Source organism: Mus caroli, chromosome 9, assembly GCF_900094665.2.
Source record: "Mus caroli chromosome 9, CAROLI_EIJ_v1.1, whole genome shotgun sequence".
Taxonomy (NCBI): domain Eukaryota; kingdom Metazoa; phylum Chordata; class Mammalia; order Rodentia; family Muridae; genus Mus; species Mus caroli.
In genome coordinates, this window is record NC_034578.1 from 73,715,484 (window position 1) to 73,721,618 (window position 6,135).

General features: G+C 38.3%; 1 non-coding gene across 1 annotated transcript; it reads right to left on the reverse strand.

Annotated features, from left to right (window-relative positions):
• Nucleotides 1-1,002: 1,002 nt before the first annotated feature.
• Nucleotides 1,003-1,133, reverse strand: LOC115032035. Its single transcript, XR_003837682.1, has one exon. It is a non-coding gene; the product is annotated as a small nucleolar RNA SNORA17 (small nucleolar RNA).
• Between the last annotated feature and the right edge of the window lie 5,002 nt (nucleotides 1,134-6,135).

Below are 6,135 nucleotides of genomic sequence, written 5' to 3' on the forward strand. Positions count from 1 at the left end.
TAGGACCCCACGGGGATGACATTAGCTGAAATACTTGTGGAGACCATATCCAGAAATTAGGCCTGGCCCCTAGTTGAGTCACCCACCCAGCTCCAAAATTTTATCCCAGAATTTCCCCTTTCTAAAGGGAATAACAGGAACAAAAATTAGAGCAGAGACTGAAGGAAAGGCCATCCAGAGACTGCCCCACCTGGGGATCCATCCCACAAGCAGATACCAAACCCCAACACTCTTGGAAATGCCAAGAAGTGCTTGCTGACAGGAGCCTATTATAGCTGTCTCCTGAGAGGCTCTGCCAGATCCTGACCAATCCCACTCCTCTTTCCTTCCCCTCTTCATATCTGCCCTACTCCCTTATAACCCCCCGCCCCCCCACACACACCAAATGAAGAAAAAAAATCTCATTGTGGAAACTGTAGTGTGTCACAGTGTGTCCCACAGTATACCCATTTGTCTACACTCTTTTGCTTGCACAGGCTAGGACATCACCATGGTCCCAGGCAGGCATCATGGGCTACTCCCATCAGGCTGTTTCTCACTACTCTTGAGTCTCCAGTTGTGCCTGTCTTCATTAAGACTATATCTTCTATTTCTTTTTCATTCTCCACTACTTACTTGCTACTCTTCTCTGAGTGTCTGGGAGTCATCTCAGGAATGGTCCCAGGAATGCTATACACTGCTTGTGCATTATGGTGCTGGGCAGGGCTCCTTTTGGGCATGACCTGCCCTCTAGCCCTGTGTAACACTGGACTGGTAGTCACCTCAGGCTAGCTCCCTGTTTGGGGCTCCGTGGTGCCAGTCAGGCAGTCAACTTTGGTTCACTCTTGCCTAACATGTCTCAGTGGCCTGTTATGAGATGCATTTCTCTGAGGCTCACTCCTACCCGGGACCTGTGGACCCGGGAAGGAATTCTAGTCTTTGGCTTGTTCCCCATCCTGGGAGTCAATCTGGGTCTGCCTGGCATTGAACCAGTGGTCATCTCAGGCTAGCTTTTTTCTGGGAAACGTTAGGCTACTAATCATTTAGATGTTCACAGGTCAAAACACTGAGCATAGGCATAGCCTCTCTCTTCTTTGTCACCTATGATGCACATGTGACACAGCAGCCACACCTGCAATGCCTCTAGGGCCAGGTGCCTTTTAGTTTTTTTGATTCCTCAATTATTTCTTAATTAAAACTGTTTATTTTTAGCTGATACATAAAACATAAAAATGCTATATGCTCATGGGGCATCTTGTGATGCTCTGATAGTTTTTGTGCTGTCTAATGTTTAAATATTATTGAAATTCCTGTAATATATATTAGCATTTCTTTGTAATGAAACATTATCATTTCTTCCAACTTTTTATAGGACACTATCAATATCTTTAGTGATCTTATTGTAACTGCAGTTGTTTCAATGTGTTATTATCATTTTGTTCATCCGTTACAAAAGTGATTAATATGCTAGACAAATATTGGGGCTTTCACAATGAAATTATAACTTACATGTGCATTGCTCAAGGTTATAGCATCTTTTCCTATAGACTGTTGGTAGTGATTGATGGGAATGCTCCTTCCATCCTCAATACCTAATGTCTACAGCTACATTGTTTGTACAATTACATTCTGTCAATATCCTAGATCTGTTTTTTTCTCTTTTGGAAAAAGGAGTGCTTTTAATTCATTGACTCTATGTGTACATGTGTTTGTGGGTAGTCTTGTGGTGTTTTTATACAATACGCTAGAGTCACCTCATATGTCAGATCTCTTAGTCTTACCTCTGTTATGTAACTAAAACTCGTATTCTCTGTGTACATCTACCACTCTTAGGAACCATAATTCTATTGTCTAGTGTTATTCGTTGGTTTTAAATGCCACATACAAATAAAAAAATGTGGTATTTACAGCTCATTTAACAACAAATACTCTTCAGAATCATGACATTTCTTTATTCAATTTAATCATTAACCTACTGATACCTGCTGTCTGTAGTAGCCAAATGAAATAATTATGTTCACAAAAGGGCTTTGAGAATTCTCAAACCATTTGCAAAGACATTTTCATTCACCTACGTGGTGCTTATTCAGCTAGAGAATTCGCTTTGGGGAAACAGAACTGTTTCCCTAAGATTTCTAGTTTATTGGCGCGCGCGCGCACACACACACACACACACACACACCCTCATGTCCTTTTACATACTTGTTGACTACAAATAGAAATCTGAAGAGTTGACAAGAGTCACCAAAAACCTTAATTTTTGAGAAAAATTCCAAATTGAATGATAATATTGTTTTCCTTACAATATCATCTACAAACAATGTTGGAAAATTTGTGGTTAAAGCATAAACATTTAAGAATTTTGAATGCTGTCTATTTCTTTTGAGGTTTAGTTTCTTCAATTACTTTAATGACAGGAGTTCATTATTTATTTTTAGTTTCTAAGTAATTGGCATTTCTTTAATTGATTTCAGCAAAACAATTTCTGATTTCTTTTTCTCTCCTTCCTTTTTTTTCCTCTTTCCTTTTAATTTTTGCCAGGAATAAAACCTGGAATTTTATCCGGTTGGGTAACCACTTTGCCTCTGTGTTACATTCTCTGCATACTATGAACATATTATATGAAACATCATGGAACTAACTTGTATGAGAATATTGCTATTGGTGAGTTTTAGGGTAATAAAAACCTCAATTAATAAACTAACTCAATTAATAAAATAATTCCTACATGATGAAGGGGGAATATATCATAAAATAACTAAATTGTTCATATTTGTAAATAAAAAGAAGAAATATAAATTTTATGGTAGAATTTTAGGCACATTAAGACTTCTTTGGACTTTCATTTCAAAGGCATTTTCTGGAAATGATAATGTTTGTAGACCTGGCTATCATTTATTTACTCCTGAAATCTCAAAATGCTAATCCCAAGCCACAGGACTCAGTGGTGTGATATAAATAAAAATACTGTTCAAACCCAATTTCCATTCCTCTGCATGGGTCCCTCTGTGGAAGGCATCATATTTATATTCGCTGAGTTATTTGACCTTGAGATGATTTATCTATATTATATGGGAAAGGGTTAGTGAACTTTTTTCAACAGAGAAGATTGGTAATGATTGATTGATGGTTCAGTGGTCTCAGAGTCCTCTCTACATCTAAGTAAGATTGATTCCTTTCATACTTCTTGACACATAAAGAAGTGGTAGATACTACTACTTATAATACTGCTCTTCATGGTTTTAGCACCAAATCCCATGTACCATTGACCAACAAATTCCCTGATTTGGACAAAGATAATGTCTGAAAGATTAATACCAACTGCAAGGAGAGTTATAAGTAAGTATTATAGTGGCACGTTAAGGTTTGAAACAGTCTCATTTGAGTTACCCCATGTAGAGTTGGTGTCACTGAACTCAGTAAAAATTTAGAAAATGTGAGCTTTATGGAAATAAAGGATTTTTTTCCCAAGGCCACATAGGTAGTCAGTGGAAAGGTTGATGTTTTAAACCAGTGATTGTAAGTTCTAAGTCCTTTCTAATCAAGCAAGCTATGTCATAATTTAAGAGGTGATACACCCAGCAGGGATCACTCATATGTTTTTGATTGAACTATCTAGATGATTTCTATTATTAATTGCTTTTTGTGCTTCTCTTTAATTGATATGACTTATTTATTGTTTTTCAATAGATTGCAGTGATTTGTACTGATGATTCTTTGCTATTGTGTTCCCTTCAGTACCTCGCTCACGAGTATTTGCCATACTTTGCTTTTGTTTACTTCTAGTTAGGTTGGTATTAGCAATGAAGGAATTATCTGGAGGATAGTATCAAATCTTTTCACTACAGAACCAATACTATTGACTGATGATACAAAACCTACTTGGTACCCAAAGCTGAGATTCAAATTTGGCACCCCTACCTTATATCAATAGTAGATTTGACACTACCTATTAAGTTGTAATCTCAAAATAATGTTGTTGCAGTCAGGGATGATTTCAGCACCATGTGCTGTACAAACCATTTTGGAATGATTATCTGTTCTAATTCAATTCTTTTATACTGAAACTTTTAAAAGAAGGGGTAACTATGCAATGTTATTTTATTTGCATTATTTATTACTATCATAGATTTTTTATATATAATGGTGATGCTTTAAAGTGTTCATTGTTTATTATTTTCACATCATATGAATCCATCTTGAGTTTTTAAATGTCCTTTGTTCTACTGTGGCATATTCTGAATACCACCATCGTTTTCTGAAATGTTGACATAGAAACCTGAATGGGGCCATGTCATCCATGTAACAGATAGGACCTTGATCTTTTTTTACTTCACTCATTAAATAATTAAATACATTAAATTACAGACAGAATATTTTATTTGTTTGATTGTTGTTGTAAATTATTTTTCTTTTTTTATTAATTTATTAATTAATTTTTTACACTCCATATTTTATCCCCCCTTCCCTGTCCACCCTCTGACTGTTCCTCATCCCATACCTCTTCCTCATCCCCCTGTCTCCATGTGGATGTCTCCATGCCCTACCCCACCTGACCTCTAAACTCCATGGGGCCTCCAGTCTCTTGAGGATTAGGTGCATCATCTCTGAATGAACACAGACCTGAGAGTCCTCTACTGTATGTGTGTTGGGGACCTCATATCAGCTGGTGTATACTGCCTGTTTAGTGGTCCAGTGTTTAAGAGATCTCAGGGGTTGGGTGGAGAGGGGAGTTCCAGATTAATTGAGACTACTGGTCCTCCTACAATCCTAGAAGGGATTGCCCTTCTCCTCAGCTTCTTTCAGACTTCCCTAATTCAACCACAGGGGTCAGCTGCTTCTGTCCATTGGTTGGGTGCAAATATCTGCATCTGACTCTTTTGGCTGCTTGTTCAATATTCTGCGGTACAGTCATTTTTGGTCCCTTTTTGTGAGTGCTCCATAGCCTCAGTAATAGTGTCAGGCCTTGGGACCTTCCCTTGAGCTGGATCCCACTTTGGGCCTGTCACTGGACCTTCTTTTTCTTGGGCTCCTCTCCATTTCCATCCCTGTAGTTCTTTCAGACAGAAACAATTATGGGTCAGAGTTGTGACTATGGGATGGCAACCCCTCCCTCATTTGATGCCCTGTTTTCCTGCTGGAAATGGACCTTATAAGTTCCCTCTCCCTACTATTGGGCATTTCATCTAAGGTCCCTCCCTTTGATTCCTGAAAGACTCTTACCTCCCAGGTCTCTGGTTCATTCTGGAAGGACTCCCAACCTCCTGCCTTCCCAGGTTGCCTGTTTCCATTCTTGCTGCTGGCTCTTAGGGCTTCCATCATTTTCCCTTACCCAATACCAGATCAGGTCCCTCTTACCCTGTCCACTTTCTCTCAGGTCCTTCTCTCCCTCCCCAGATTTTTAAAGAAGTTTCACTTAATTTAGAATAACAATGGCAGAATTAGTAAATGAGTCAATTAATATGGCAAGAATACTTTACAGAATGAATAGAACATGCTGTTGTGTTGTCTCAGAAAAGCATAATAATGAGATAGTAACTGAGATTAAGAGATTAAGAGTGGGAAATGCCTTTAATCCCAGCACTTGGAAGGCAGTAGTCTGCTGCCTGCTGTCAGCAGTTGAGGGAAGGGCAGTTTTTCCTTACCCACCGACAATCTTTGCCACAATGGTGCTCAGCATCCTCTTTGAAGTAGACTGGAGTGCTGCCAGGAGCTGATCTGTCTCTGTCAAAAAATCCTTTTATCGTTAAAACACCATAATGTCATAGTCTGCAGATCTATGAAGTGTTTGAGGTCCACCTACCCAAAGGATATCTGAATAGACAAACATTGCTTGTTTCTAGCCATGTACTTTCTGTTTAGCTTCTAAACCATATACAGGAGGCTAACTAAAGCTTATTTCTGTAATTAGCTAAACTAGTACCTAACATGACTACAAATGGAATTTTTATAGGTGACTAACAACTGACTTGGATTTCTTAATTATCTTAAAAGGTTTACAATAGCAGCTTTCTGGAGACAGACTAGAACTGTACATCAACTTTTAAAATTAGTTGCATATATACAGTACCTTACAGTATATGGTAGCAAATCAAACCTTAAATTTCTATCAATATACAATAATACCTACCAATGTAAAATATGTGAGACTTGTTG